The sequence below is a fragment of the Microcebus murinus genome, unplaced genomic scaffold, assembly GCF_040939455.1.
Source record: "Microcebus murinus isolate Inina unplaced genomic scaffold, M.murinus_Inina_mat1.0 scaf006_hap2_Mmur4.0, whole genome shotgun sequence".
Classification (NCBI taxonomy): Eukaryota; Metazoa; Chordata; class Mammalia; order Primates; family Cheirogaleidae; genus Microcebus; species Microcebus murinus.
The window spans coordinates 491,400-505,716 of NW_027438952.1; the positions used below are offsets into that span (position 1 = coordinate 491,400).

General features: G+C 62.7%; 4 non-coding genes across 4 annotated transcripts; all 4 read right to left on the reverse strand.

Annotated features, from left to right (window-relative positions):
* Positions 1 to 1,658: 1,658 nt before the first annotated feature.
* LOC142866427 (5S ribosomal RNA) lies at positions 1,659 to 1,777 on the reverse strand. Its single transcript, XR_012916407.1, has one exon. It is a non-coding gene; the product is annotated as a 5S ribosomal RNA (ribosomal RNA).
* Positions 1,778 to 5,534: 3,757 nt separating this feature from the next.
* Positions 5,535 to 5,653, reverse strand: LOC142866486 (5S ribosomal RNA). The gene has a single exon (XR_012916467.1). It is a non-coding gene; the product is annotated as a 5S ribosomal RNA (ribosomal RNA).
* A 3,760-nt stretch (positions 5,654 to 9,413) lies between these two features.
* Positions 9,414 to 9,532, reverse strand: LOC142866488 (5S ribosomal RNA). The gene has a single exon (XR_012916469.1). It is a non-coding gene; the product is annotated as a 5S ribosomal RNA (ribosomal RNA).
* A 3,759-nt stretch (positions 9,533 to 13,291) lies between these two features.
* On the reverse strand, positions 13,292 to 13,410 carry LOC142866489 (5S ribosomal RNA). The gene has a single exon (XR_012916470.1). It is a non-coding gene; the product is annotated as a 5S ribosomal RNA (ribosomal RNA).
* Between the last annotated feature and the right edge of the window lie 907 nt (positions 13,411 to 14,317).

Sequence of the window (14,317 nt, forward strand, 5' to 3'; positions counted from 1 at the left end):
AGGGACGGCTGCTGGAGACTGCTGCGGCCACCCTGCTGCCGGGTTTCTGGAGGGCTTCCTGGAAGCAGCATCCACACCAAGCCCTTGGAAGGCCCAGGCGACGGAGGAGCCGGTCAGGCAGGGGAAGAGGACGGTGACCGGCCGGGCGGGGAGGAGCCGGTAAGGCGGGGGCCCAGGACAGTGACGGGCCTGGCGGGGGAGGAGTGCGTCAGGCAGGGGCAGAGGAGACGGGGGCTGGGTAAGGGTTAGGGTGACAGTTAGGGCACAATTCACAATCCCAAAGACGTGGAAGCGACCCGAGTGCCCATCCATCCAGGAGTGCATCAATAAAATGTGGCGCGTGGACACCACGGAGTGCCATTCGGCTGTGAGGAGCAGCGGTGAGAGGGCGCCTCTCGTGTTCTCCTGGCCAGAGCTGGAACCCGTTCCAGTAAGCCAGGTATCCCAAGAATGGACACACGAGCACCACGTGAGCACGCTCACCAGCAAATTGGTACGAACGAATGGACGCCTAAGTGGACAGAGAGGAGTCACCTTCATCGGGTGGGTGTCGGGCGGGTGGGGGGAGGGGAGGGGCATACACATCCATTAGGCATGGGGTGGGTGCGCACCGACTGGGGGATGGGCGCACTTGAAGCTCTGACCCGAGGGGGGAGGCTTGGAGAGGGCAAGGCACCCGACCTTAACATTGGTACCCCCACAATACGCTGGAACAACATGAGAGGTATATGAATAAGAACACAGGGGGGGCTGGGCGCGGTGGCTCACGCCTGTAATCCTAGCTCTCTGGGAGGCCGAGGCGGGCGGATTGCTCCAGGTCAGGAGTTCGAAACCAGCCTGAGCAAGAGCGAGACCCCGTCTCTACTAAAAATAGAGAGAAATTAATTGGCCAACTAATATATATAGAAAAACACAGCCGGGCGTGGTGGTGCATGCCTGTAGTCCCAACTACTCGGGAGGCTGAGGCAGCAGGATTGCTTGAGCCCGGAGATTGAGGTTGCTGTGAGCTAGGCTGACGCCATGGCACTCACTCTAGCCTGGGCAGCAAAACGAGACTCTGTCTCAAAAAAAAAAAAAAAAGAACACAGGGGGGAGGGGGGCACGGGCAACACATGTCACCTGAATACTTGTACTCCCATCATCTGCTTGAAGAGAGAGAGAAAAGAAAATGCAATCCTAGAGGTAAGAGACACTTTTTAAAAATAATGAATCCGAAGAGAAAAGTAAAAGGAGGCCTGTGGAGCAGGTCTGGGTGTGACTCCGGATCCCCCAACATCAGGTGCCACCACCAAAGATTCCTGCGTGTAGCCCATAGAACCCCAAAAGCAACGGGACGAGTTCTGGTCACATACTCCCTCAAAATGACATCCTGGCCTTCTTCTGGAACTCCCTCCCCTCTCAGACTCTCAAGGTTTCCTCCAGCGTGTCGGTTCCCACAGAGCAGACCTTTGGTCTGAGACCTGACAGTCCAGATGCCACGCATGCTGCCGCGTGGCCGCGGTGTCGCGGCTTGGGACAAGAGGAGGCCCCACGGTGCGGGCTGGGGCGCCAGGCACCGCGGGCGGGCGCTGAGGGTGGGGGTGACCCCCACCCCGGGCCGCCGCCGCGCTCCCAGAAAGGGGACAGAACAAGAGGCAAAAAAAAAAAAAAAAAGCAGCAGCCTGTGGCACCCGGTATTCCCAGGCGGTCTCCCATCCAAGTACTAACCAGGCCCAACCCTGCTTAGCTTCCGAGACCAGACGAGATCGGGGGCGTTCAGGGTGGTGTGGCCCTAGACGGCGGCGGAGGGCGCCCCTGCCCCGCTCGAGAAGCCGAGCCTCTCTGGGCTTCCCCGCCGCCGCCTCCCGCCCCAGGCCCCGCGCCGGGCCAGGCCGGTTGAGTTCGCTGGCCGGGTCCCCCGGGCTCCCAGGGACGGGGGTGATGGGCGGGGCGGGGCGGGGCGGGGGGCTGTCTCTCTATACACACACACACACACTCACACTCACTCACACTCACACAAGATGCGCCTCCACGGCTGGACTCGCCAAGGTGGAGCCCTCCCAGCCCCCCTCGTCTCCTCGCCCGGCCTCCTTCACCTACCCGCTGCCCACCCCCAGCGCGTCGCTGCCTGCCGCTGACTGCGCACGCGCGGGACGCTCGCCCTTTGACCCCAGCCAGGGGCCGCCCTCCCCCACAACCCCTTTCAGCTGCGCCCCCCCCTCGCCCTGTGGGTGGGCTGCCGCCTATTCCCCCGGGCCAGGGCTGGGGCACAGCCAGTGTATGGGGCGTCTCTCTCTGGGGATGTGTCCCATGGGTGGGGTGGGGTGGCGTGGTTTGGGGGGCGCTGAAGAAATCAGTCCCCTCCATCTCCTACCTCTGGAAAACGCCCAAGCCCGTGGAGAACTGCCGGCACCGCTTCGTGGGGGCCGGGACCCTCCTCCGTGTCCTAGTCCAAGGGGCCTGGGCCTGGCCGGGGCTGCATTGGACCCCGACCACCCTGGCGTGTGGACTCGCTAAAAATCGGCCATTAGATATTGGATTCCAGCTTCCTGGAGGTCATTTCACTAATGAGTGCACCGGAAAGAGTTTCCTAATCCATCTGTGAGGGTGGCAACTGAAAGAGAATTTTAAAGCTGACAGAATAGGCGAGGGAAGGCATAGGAGATTTCCACACCCAGCAAGGAAGACTTTCCCGAAATGGAAGAAAGAAACGAGCAAACAGAGACACCGGTAGCCCGCCCGGAAAAGAGTCTGCCCCTGAGAGAAAGCACCCTGACCAGGTTCACCCGTGGGTGGGTGGCGAGCTAGCGGCATTCAGAAGAGCGAGGCCCGCAGTCTGTGCGGAAGACACCTGCGCTCGGGTGTGTGTGGCGGCGCGATTCACAAGCAGCTCTAGACGTTAAACCAAGGAGAAGCCAGGGAGTTCCCAACGCCCCAGGTGTCCTCAGCCCACGACTGGCTGCTGTGGGAATGCGAAGCCCGGCTCCTTGTCTCAGAGCGGGGTTCCCAGGAGGATCAGGCTGAAGCTGGGACTTGGCCTCAAAGTGTCCCCTCGCACGGCCACCCCCTTCCCCTTCCTGCTCCTCTACTCCTGGTGCCCCTCCATCCAGGGGCCAGACCTTAAAGAGTCACCGCAAGAGAATCCTGGTCCCAAAGGAGCCTTCTGGGGGACCGGTGCTGAGAGAGGTTGTGGGCATGGCCCGCTGGGGCTCTGCCCGACCCAGGGCTGAGAGATGCCACCTCCCAGCTCTGGGTCCCTGCAGGAAGTGTTGGCAAGCACAGGGCCGGTCCTCCAAAGGCCCAGGTGCAGGGAGCCCAGGCCAAGCAGCCTGTGGAAGAAGCCACTTGCCGTGCCACCCCGGGAACAGGACTGCAGGCCCCGGCCCTTCCCACCTCCTCCTCCTCCTGCTCCTCCTCCTCCCCCCCGGCCCCCCCCCACAGGGCACAGGGCTCAGAGACACCTCAGACTCTTGCTACCCAAAGTGCAAAGGGCATCAGTTGCTCCTCCAACCCCCCCGCCCAGCAGACCACGTTGTCCAGCCAGCCCCCGGGCCTCCCTGGGGTGCCCAGCACAAAAGTGCAGACACCCACCGGACCCTCAATCTCAGTTTTCGGAGGTTTTTGCCACTCTAAGGACCCGCAGGCCAGCTGGGCCTTCGGGCAGGACAGAGAGCCCCGGAATCCGACGTGGAGAGCTGCGTGTACGTCCCCATCAGGAGGCGGTCCCCACCTCCGCGGCTCTCCCCTTGCGGGGAGCGGCAGCCCAGCCGGCAGCCGCAGGGCCTCAGGGAAGACACCAGGCTGGGCCCCCGCGGCACAGCGGGGGCACGTCCCCCGCACTCACGCGACTTAGGGACGGCTGCTGGAGACTGCTGCGGCCACCCTGCTGCCGGGTTTCTGGAGGGCTTCCTGGAAGCAGCATCCACACCAAGCCCTTGGAAGGCCCAGGCGACGGAGGAGCCGGTCAGGCAGGGGCCGAGGACGGTGAGAGGCCGGGCGGGAAGGAGCGTGTCAGGCAGGGGCAGAGGACGGTGACCGGCCGGGCGGGGAGGAGCCGGTCAGGCGGGGGCCCAGGACAGTGACGGGTCTGGCCGGGGAGGAGTGCGTCAGGCAGGGGCAGAGGAGACGGGGGCTGGGTAAGGGTTAGGGTGACAGTTAGGGCACAATTCACAATCCCAAAGACGTGGAAGCGACCCGAGTGCCCATCCATCCAGGAGTGCATCAATAAAATGTGGCGCGTGGACACCACGGAGTGCCATTCGGCTGTGAGGAGCAGCGGTGAGAGGGCGCCTCTCGTGTTCTCCTGGCCAGAGCTGGAACCCGTTCCAGTAAGCCAGGTATCCCAAGAATGGACACACGAGCACCACGTGAGCGCGCTCACCAGCAAATTGGTACGAACGGATGGACGCCTAAGTGGACAGAGAGGAGTCACCTTCATCGGGTGGGTGTCGGGCGGGTGGGGGGAGGGGAGGGGCATACACATCCATTAGGCATGGGGTGGGTGCGCACCGACTGGGGGATGGGCGCACTTGAAGCTCTGACCCGAGGGGGGAGGCTTGGAGAGGGCAAGGCACCCGACCTTAACATTGGTACCCCCACAATACGCTGGAACAACATGAGAGGTATATGAATAAGAACACAGGGGGGGCTGGGCGCGGTGGCTCACGCCTGTAATCCTAGCTCTCTGGGAGGCCGAGGCGGGCGGATTGCTCCAGGTCAGGAGTTCGAAACCAGCCTGAGCAAGAGCGAGACCCCGTCTCTACTAAAAATAGAGAGAAATTAATTGGCCAACTAATATATATAGAAAAACACAGCCGGGCGTGGTGGTGCATGCCTGTAGTCCCAACTACTCGGGAGGCTGAGGCAGCAGGATTGCTTGAGCCCGGAGATTGAGGTTGCTGTGAGCTAGGCTGACGCCATGGCACTCACTCTAGCCTGGGCAGCAAAACGAGACTCTGTCTCAAAAAAAAAAAAAAAAGAACACAGGGGGGAGGGGGGCACGGGCAACACATGTCACCTGAATACTTGTACTCCCATCATCTGCTTGAAGAGAGAGAGAAAAGAAAATGCAATCCTAGAGGTAAGAGACACTTTTTAAAAATAATGAATCCGAAGAGAAAAGTAAAAGGAGGCCTGTGGAGCAGGTCTGGGTGTGACTCCGGATCCCCCAACATCAGGTGCCACCACCAAAGATTCCTGCGTGTAGCCCATAGAACCCCAAAAGCAACGGGACGAGTTCTGGTCACATACTCCCTCAAAATGACATCCTGGCCTTCTTCTGGAACTCCCTCCCCTCTCAGACTCTCAAGGTTTCCTCCAGCGTGTCGGTTCCCACAGAGCAGACCTTTGGTCTGAGACCTGACAGTCCAGATGCCACGCATGCTGCCGCGTGGCGGCGGTGTCGCGGCTTGGGACAAGAGGAGGCCCCACGGTGCGGGCTGGGGCGCCAGGCACCGCGGGCGGGCGCTGAGGGTGGGGGTGACCCCCACCCCGGGCCGCCGCCGCGCTCCCAGAAAGGGGACAGAACAAGAGGCAAAAAAAAAAAAAAAAGCAGCAGCCTGTGGCACCCGGTATTCCCAGGCGGTCTCCCATCCAAGTACTAACCAGGCCCGACCCTGCTTAGCTTCCGAGACCAGACGAGATCGGGGGCGTTCAGGGTGGTGTGGCCCTAGACGGCGGCGGAGGGCGCCCCTGCCCCGCTCGAGAAGCCGAGCCTCTCTGGGCTTCCCCGCCGCCGCCTCCCGCCCCAGGCCCCGCGCCGGGCCGGGCCGTTTGAGTTCGCTGGCCGGGTCCCCCGGGCTCCCAGGGACGGGGGTGATGGGCGGGGCGGGGCGGGGCGGGGGGCTGTCTCTCTATACACACACACACACACTCACACTCACTCACACTCACACAAGATGCGCCTCCACGGCTGGACTCGCCAAGGTGGAGCCCTCCCAGCCCCCCTCGTCTCCTCGCCCGGCCTCCTTCACCTACCCGCTGCCCACCCCCAGCGCGTCGCTGCCTGCCGCTGACTGCGCACGCGCGGGACGCTCGCCCTTTGACCCCAGCCAGGGGCCGCCCTCCCCCACAACCCCTTTCAGCTGCGCCCCCCCCTCGCCCTGTGGGTGGGCTGCCGCCTATTCCCCCGGGCCAGGGCTGGGGCACAGCCAGTGTATGGGGCGTCTCTCTCTGGGGATGTGTCCCATGGGTGGGGTGGGGTGGCGTGGTTTGGGGGGCGCTGAAGAAATCAGTCCCCTCCATCTCCTACCTCTGGAAAACGCCCAAGCCCGTGGAGAACTGCCGGCACCGCTTCGTGGGGGCCGGGACCCTCCTCCGTGTCCTAGTCCAAGGGGCCTGGGCCTGGCCGGGGCTGCATTGGACCCCGACCACCCTGGCGTGTGGACTCGCTAAAAATCGGCCATTAGATATTGGATTCCAGCTTCCTGGAGGTCATTTCACTAATGAGTGCACCGGAAAGAGTTTCCTAATCCATCTGTGAGGGTGGCAACTGAAAGAGAATTTTAAAGCTGACAGAATAGGCGAGGGAAGGCATAGGAGATTTCCACACCCAGCAAGGAAGACTTTCCCGAAATGGAAGAAAGAAACGAGCAAACAGAGACACCGGTAGCCCGCCCGGAAAAGAGTCTGCCCCTGAGAGAAAGCACCCTGACCAGGTTCACCCGTGGGTGGGTGGCGAGCTAGCGGCATTCAGAAGAGCGAGGCCCGCAGTCTGTGCGGAAGACACCTGCGCTCGGGTGTGTGTGGCGGCGCGATTCACAAGCAGCTCTAGACGTTAAACCAAGGAGAAGCCAGGGAGTTCCCAACGCCCCAGGTGTCCTCAGCCCACGACTGGCTGCTGTGGGAATGCGAAGCCCGGCTCCTTGTCTCAGAGCGGGGTTCCCAGGAGGATCAGGCTGAAGCTGGGACTTGGCCTCAAAGTGTCCCCTCGCACGGCCACCCCCTTCCCCTTCCTGCTCCTCTACTCCTGGTGCCCCTCCATCCAGGGGCCAGACCTTAAAGAGTCACCGCAAGAGAATCCTGGTCCCAAAGGAGCCTTCTGGGGGACCGGTGCTGAGAGAGGTTGTGGGCATGGCCCGCTGGGGCTCTGCCCGACCCAGGGCTGAGAGATGCCACCTCCCAGCTCTGGGTCCCTGCAGGAAGTGTTGGCAAGCACAGGGCCGGTCCTCCAAAGGCCCAGGTGCAGGGAGCCCAGGCCAAGCAGCCTGTGGAAGAAGCCACTTGCCGTGCCACCCCGGGAACAGGACTGCAGGCCCCGGCCCTTCCCACCTCCTCCTCCTCCTGCTCCTCCTCCTCCCCCCCGGCCCCCCCCCCCACAGGGCACAGGGCTCAGAGACACCTCAGACTCTTGCTACCCAAAGTGCAAAGGGCATCAGTTGCTCCTCCAACCCCCCCGCCCAGCAGACCACGTTGTCCAGCCAGCCCCCGGGCCTCCCTGGGGTGCCCAGCACAAAAGTGCAGACACCCACCGGACCCTCAATCTCAGTTTTCGGATGTTTTTGCCACTCTAAGGACCCGCAGGCCAGCTGGGCCTTCGGGCAGGACAGAGAGCCCCGGAATCCGACGTGGAGAGCTGCGTGTACGTCCCCATCAGGAGGCGGTCCCCACCTCCGCGGCTCTCCCCTTGCGGGGAGCGGCAGCCCAGCCGGCAGCCGCAGGGCCTCAGGGAAGACACCAGGCTGGGCCCCCGCGGCACAGCGGGGGCACGTCCCCCGCACTCACGCGACTTAGGGACGGCTGCTGGAGACTGCTGCGGCCACCCTGCTGCCGGGTTTCTGGAGGGCTTCCTGGAAGCAGCATCCACACCAAGCCCTTGGAAGGCCCAGGCGACGGAGGAGCCGGTCAGGCAGGGGCCGAGGACGGTGAGAGGCCGGGCGGGAAGGAGCGTGTCAGGCAGGGGCAGAGGACGGTGACCGGCCGGGCGGGGAGGAGCCGGTCAGGCGGGGGCCCAGGACAGTGACGGGTCTGGCCGGGGAGGAGTGCGTCAGGCAGGGGCAGAGGAGACGGGGGCTGGGTAAGGGTTAGGGTGACAGTTAGGGCACAATTCACAATCCCAAAGACGTGGAAGCGACCCGAGTGCCCATCCATCCAGGAGTGCATCAATAAAATGTGGCGCGTGGACACCACGGAGTGCCATTCGGCTGTGAGGAGCAGCGGTGAGAGGGCGCCTCTCGTGTTCTCCTGGCCAGAGCTGGAACCCGTTCCAGTAAGCCAGGTATCCCAAGAATGGACACACGAGCACCACGTGAGCACGCTCACCAGCAAATTGGTACGAACGGATGGACGCCTAAGTGGACAGAGAGGAGTCACCTTCATCGGGTGGGTGTCGGGCGGGTGGGGGGAGGGGAGGGGCATACACATCCATTAGGCATGGGGTGGGTGCGCACCGACTGGGGGATGGGCGCACTTGAAGCTCTGACCCGAGGGGGGAGGCTTGGAGAGGGCAAGGCACCCGACCTTAACATTGGTACCCCCACAATACGCTGGAACAACATGAGAGGTATATGAATAAGAACACAGGGGGGGCTGGGCGCGGTGGCTCACGCCTGTAATCCTAGCTCTCTGGGAGGCCGAGGCGGGCGGATTGCTCCAGGTCAGGAGTTCGAAACCAGCCTGAGCAAGAGCGAGACCCCGTCTCTACTAAAAATAGAGAGAAATTAATTGGCCAACTAATATATATAGAAAAACACAGCCGGGCGTGGTGGTGCATGCCTGTAGTCCCAACTACTCGGGAGGCTGAGGCAGCAGGATTGCTTGAGCCCGGAGATTGAGGTTGCTGTGAGCTAGGCTGACGCCATGGCACTCACTCTAGCCTGGGCAGCAAAACGAGACTCTGTCTCAAAAAAAAAAAAAAAAGAACACAGGGGGGAGGGGGGCACGGGCAACACATGTCACCTGAATACTTGTACTCCCATCATCTGCTTGAAGAGAGAGAGAAAAGAAAATGCAATCCTAGAGGTAAGAGACACTTTTTAAAAATAATGAATCCGAAGAGAAAAGTAAAAGGAGGCCTGTGGAGCAGGTCTGGGTGTGACTCCGGATCCCCCAACATCAGGTGCCACCACCAAAGATTCCTGCGTGTAGCCCATAGAACCCCAAAAGCAACGGGACGAGTTCTGGTCACATACTCCCTCAAAATGACATCCTGGCCTTCTTCTGGAACTCCCTCCCCTCTCAGACTCTCAAGGTTTCCTCCAGCGTGTCGGTTCCCACAGAGCAGACCTTTGGTCTGAGACCTGACAGTCCAGATGCCACGCATGCTGCCGCGTGGCGGCGGTGTCGCGGCTTGGGACAAGAGGAGGCCCCACGGTGCGGGCTGGGGCGCCAGGCACCGCGGGCGGGCGCTGAGGGTGGGGGTGACCCCCACCCCGGGCCGCCGCCGCGCTCCCAGAAAGGGGACAGAACAAGAGGCAAAAAAAAAAAAAAAAAGCAGCAGCCTGTGGCACCCGGTATTCCCAGGCGGTCTCCCATCCAAGTACTAACCAGGCCCGACCCTGCTTAGCTTCCGAGACCAGACGAGATCGGGGGCGTTCAGGGTGGTGTGGCCCTAGACGGCGGCGGAGGGCGCCCCTGCCCCGCTCGAGAAGCCGAGCCTCTCTGGGCTTCCCCGCCGCCGCCTCCCGCCCCAGGCCCCGCGCCGGGCCGGGCCGGTTGAGTTCGCTGGCCGGGTCCCCCGGGCTCCCAGGGACGGGGGTGATGGGCGGGGCGGGGCGGGGCGGGGGGCTGTCTCTCTATACACACACACACACACTCACACTCACTCACACTCACACAAGATGCGCCTCCACGGCTGGACTCGCCAAGGTGGAGCCCTCCCAGCCCCCCTCGTCTCCTCGCCCGGCCTCCTTCACCTACCCGCTGCCCACCCCCAGCGCGTCGCTGCCTGCCGCTGACTGCGCACGCGCGGGACGCTCGCCCTTTGACCCCAGCCAGGGGCCGCCCTCCCCCACAACCCCTTTCAGCTGCGCCCCCCCCTCGCCCTGTGGGTGGGCTGCCGCCTATTCCCCCGGGCCAGGGCTGGGGCACAGCCAGTGTATGGGGCGTCTCTCTCTGGGGATGTGTCCCATGGGTGGGGTGGGGTGGCGTGGTTTGGGGGGCGCTGAAGAAATCAGTCCCCTCCATCTCCTACCTCTGGAAAACGCCCAAGCCCGTGGAGAACTGCCGGCACCGCTTCGTGGGGGCCGGGACCCTCCTCCGTGTCCTAGTCCAAGGGGCCTGGGCCTGGCCGGGGCTGCATTGGACCCCGACCACCCTGGCGTGTGGACTCGCTAAAAATCGGCCATTAGATATTGGATTCCAGCTTCCTGGAGGTCATTTCACTAATGAGTGCACCGGAAAGAGTTTCCTAATCCATCTGTGAGGGTGGCAACTGAAAGAGAATTTTAAAGCTGACAGAATAGGCGAGGGAAGGCATAGGAGATTTCCACACCCAGCAAGGAAGACTTTCCCGAAATGGAAGAAAGAAACGAGCAAACAGAGACACCGGTAGCCCGCCCGGAAAAGAGTCTGCCCCTGAGAGAAAGCACCCTGACCAGGTTCACCCGTGGGTGGGTGGCGAGCTAGCGGCATTCAGAAGAGCGAGGCCCGCAGTCTGTGCGGAAGACACCTGCGCTCGGGTGTGTGTGGCGGCGCGATTCACAAGCAGCTCTAGACGTTAAACCAAGGAGAAGCCAGGGAGTTCCCAACGCCCCAGGTGTCCTCAGCCCACGACTGGCTGCTGTGGGAATGCGAAGCCCGGCTCCTTGTCTCAGAGCGGGGTTCCCAGGAGGATCAGGCTGAAGCTGGGACTTGGCCTCAAAGTGTCCCCTCGCACGGCCACCCCCTTCCCCTTCCTGCTCCTCTACTCCTGGTGCCCCTCCATCCAGGGGCCAGACCTTAAAGAGTCACCGCAAGAGAATCCTGGTCCCAAAGGAGCCTTCTGGGGGACCGGTGCTGAGAGAGGTTGTGGGCATGGCCCGCTGGGGCTCTGCCCGACCCAGGGCTGAGAGATGCCACCTCCCAGCTCTGGGTCCCTGCAGGAAGTGTTGGCAAGCACAGGGCCGGTCCTCCAAAGGCCCAGGTGCAGGGAGCCCAGGCCAAGCAGCCTGTGGAAGAAGCCACTTGCCGTGCCACCCCGGGAACAGGACTGCAGGCCCCGGCCCTTCCCACCTCCTCCTCCTCCTGCTCCTCCTCCTCCCCCCCGGCCCCCCCCCCACAGGGCACAGGGCTCAGAGACACCTCAGACTCTTGCTACCCAAAGTGCAAAGGGCATCAGTTGCTCCTCCAACCCCCCCGCCCAGCAGACCACGTTGTCCAGCCAGCCCCCGGGCCTCCCTGGGGTGCCCAGCACAAAAGTGCAGACACCCACCGGACCCTCAATCTCAGTTTTCGGATGTTTTTGCCACTCTAAGGACCCGCAGGCCAGCTGGGCCTTCGGGCAGGACAGAGAGCCCCGGAATCCGACGTGGAGAGCTGCGTGTACGTCCCCATCAGGAGGCGGTCCCCACCTCCGCGGCTCTCCCCTTGCGGGGAGCGGCAGCCCAGCCGGCAGCCGCAGGGCCTCAGGGAAGACACCAGGCTGGGCCCCCGCGGCACAGCGGGGGCACGTCCCCCGCACTCACGCGACTTAGGGACGGCTGCTGGAGACTGCTGCGGCCACCCTGCTGCCGGGTTTCTGGAGGGCTTCCTGGAAGCAGCATCCACACCAAGCCCTTGGAAGGCCCAGGCGACGGAGGAGCCGGTCAGGCAGGGGCCGAGGACGGTGAGAGGCCGGGCGGGAAGGAGCGTGTCAGGCAGGGGCAGAGGACGGTGACCGGCCGGGCGGAGAGGAGCCGGTCAGGCGGGGGCCCAGGACAGTGACGGGTCTGGCCGGGGAGGAGTGCGTCAGGCAGGGGCAGAGGAGACGGGGGCTGGGTAAGGGTTAGGGTGACAGTTAGGGCACAATTCACAATCCCAAAGACGTGGAAGCGACCCGAGTGCCCATCCATCCAGGAGTGCATCAATAAAATGTGGCGCGTGGACACCACGGAGTGCCATTCGGCTGTGAGGAGCAGCGGTGAGAGGGCGCCTCTCGTGTTCTCCTGGCCAGAGCTGGAACCCGTTCCAGTAAGCCAGGTATCCCAAGAATGGACACACGAGCACCACGTGAGCGCGCTCACCAGCAAATTGGTACGAACGGATGGACGCCTAAGTGGACAGAGAGGAGTCACCTTCATCGGGTGGGTGTCGGGCGGGTGGGGGGAGGGGAGGGGCATACACATCCATTAGGCATGGGGTGGGTGCGCACCGACTGGGGGATGGGCGCACTTGAAGCTCTGACCCGAGGGGGGAGGCTTGGAGAGGGCAAGGCACCCGACCTTAACATTGGTACCCCCACAATACGCTGGAACAACATGAGAGGTATATGAATAAGAACACAGGGGGGGCTGGGCGCGGTGGCTCACGCCTGTAATCCTAGCTCTCTGGGAGGCCGAGGCGGGCGGATTGCTCCAGGTCAGGAGTTCGAAACCAGCCTGAGCAAGAGCGAGACCCCGTCTCTACTAAAAATAGAGAGAAATTAATTGGCCAACTAATATATATAGAAAAACACAGCCGGGCGTGGTGGTGCATGCCTGTAGTCCCAACTACTCGGGAGGCTGAGGCAGCAGGATTGCTTGAGCCCGGAGATTGAGGTTGCTGTGAGCTAGGCTGACGCCATGGCACTCACTCTAGCCTGGGCAGCAAAACGAGACTCTGTCTCAAAAAAAAAAAAAAAAGAACACAGGGGGGAGGGGGGCACGGGCAACACATGTCACCTGAATACTTGTACTCCCATCATCTGCTTGAAGAGAGAGAGAAAAGAAAATGCAATCCTAGAGGTAAGAGACACTTTTTAAAAATAATGAATCCGAAGAGAAAAGTAAAAGGAGGCCTGTGGAGCAGGTCTGGGTGTGACTCCGGATCCCCCAACATCAGGTGCCACCACCAAAGATTCCTGCGTGTAGCCCATAGAACCCCAAAAGCAACGGGACGAGTTCTGGTCACATACTCCCTCAAAATGACATCCTGGCCTTCTTCTGGAACTCCCTCCCCTCTCAGACTCTCAAGGTTTCCTCCAGCGTGTCGGTTCCCACAGAGCAGACCTTTGGTCTGAGACCTGACAGTCCAGATGCCACGCATGCTGCCGCGTGGCGGCGGTGTCGCGGCTTGGGACAAGAGGAGGCCCCACGGTGCGGGCTGGGGCGCCAGGCACCGCGGGCGGGCGCTGAGGGTGGGGGTGACCCCCACCCCGGGCCGCCGCCGCGCTCCCAGAAAGGGGACAGAACAAGAGGCAAAAAAAAAAAAAAAAAGCAGCAGCCTGTGGCACCCGGTATTCCCAGGCGGTCTCCCATCCAAGTACTAACCAGGCCCGACCCTGCTTAGCTTCCGAGACCAGACGAGATCGGGGGCGTTCAGGGTGGTGTGGCCCTAGACGGCGGCGGAGGGCGCCCCTGCCCCGCTCGAGAAGCCGAGCCTCTCTGGGCTTCCCCGCCGCCGCCTCCCGCCCCAGGCCCCGCGCCGGGCCGGGCCGTTTGAGTTCGCTGGCCGGGTCCCCCGGGCTCCCAGGGACGGGGGTGATGGGCGGGGCGGGGCGGGGCGGGGGGCTGTCTCTCTATACACACACACACACACTCACACTCACTCACACTCACACAAGATGCGCCTCCACGGCTGGACTCGCCAAGGTGGAGCCCTCCCAGCCCCCCTCGTCTCCTCGCCCGGCCTCCTTCACCTACCCGCTGCCCACCCCCAGCGCGTCGCTGCCTGCCGCTGACTGCGCACGCGCGGGACGCTCGCCCTTTGACCCCAGCCAGGGGCCGCCCTCCCCCACAACCCCTTTCAGCTGCGCCCCCCCCTCGCCCTGTGGGTGGGCTGCCGCCTATTCCCCCGGGCCAGGGCTGGGGCACAGCCAGTGTATGGGGCGTCTCTCTCTGGGGATGTGTCCCATGGGTGGGGTGGGGTGGCGTGGTTTGGGGGGCGCTGAAGAAATCAGTCCCCTCCATCTCCTACCTCTGGAAAACGCCCAAGCCCGTGGAGAACTGCCGGCACCGCTTCGTGGGGGCCGGGACCCTCCTCCGTGTCCTAGTCCAAGGGGCCTGGGCCTGGCCGGGGCTGCATTGGACCCCGACCACCCTGGCGTGTGGACTCGCTAAAAATCGGCCATTAGATATTGGATTCCAGCTTCCTGGAGGTCATTTCACTAATGAGTGCACCGGAAAGAGTTTCCTAATCCATCTGTGAGGGTGGCAACTGAAAGAGAATTTTAAAGCTGACAGAATAGGCGAGGGAAGGCATAGGAGATTTCCACACCCAGCAAGGAAGACTTTCCCGAAATGGAAGA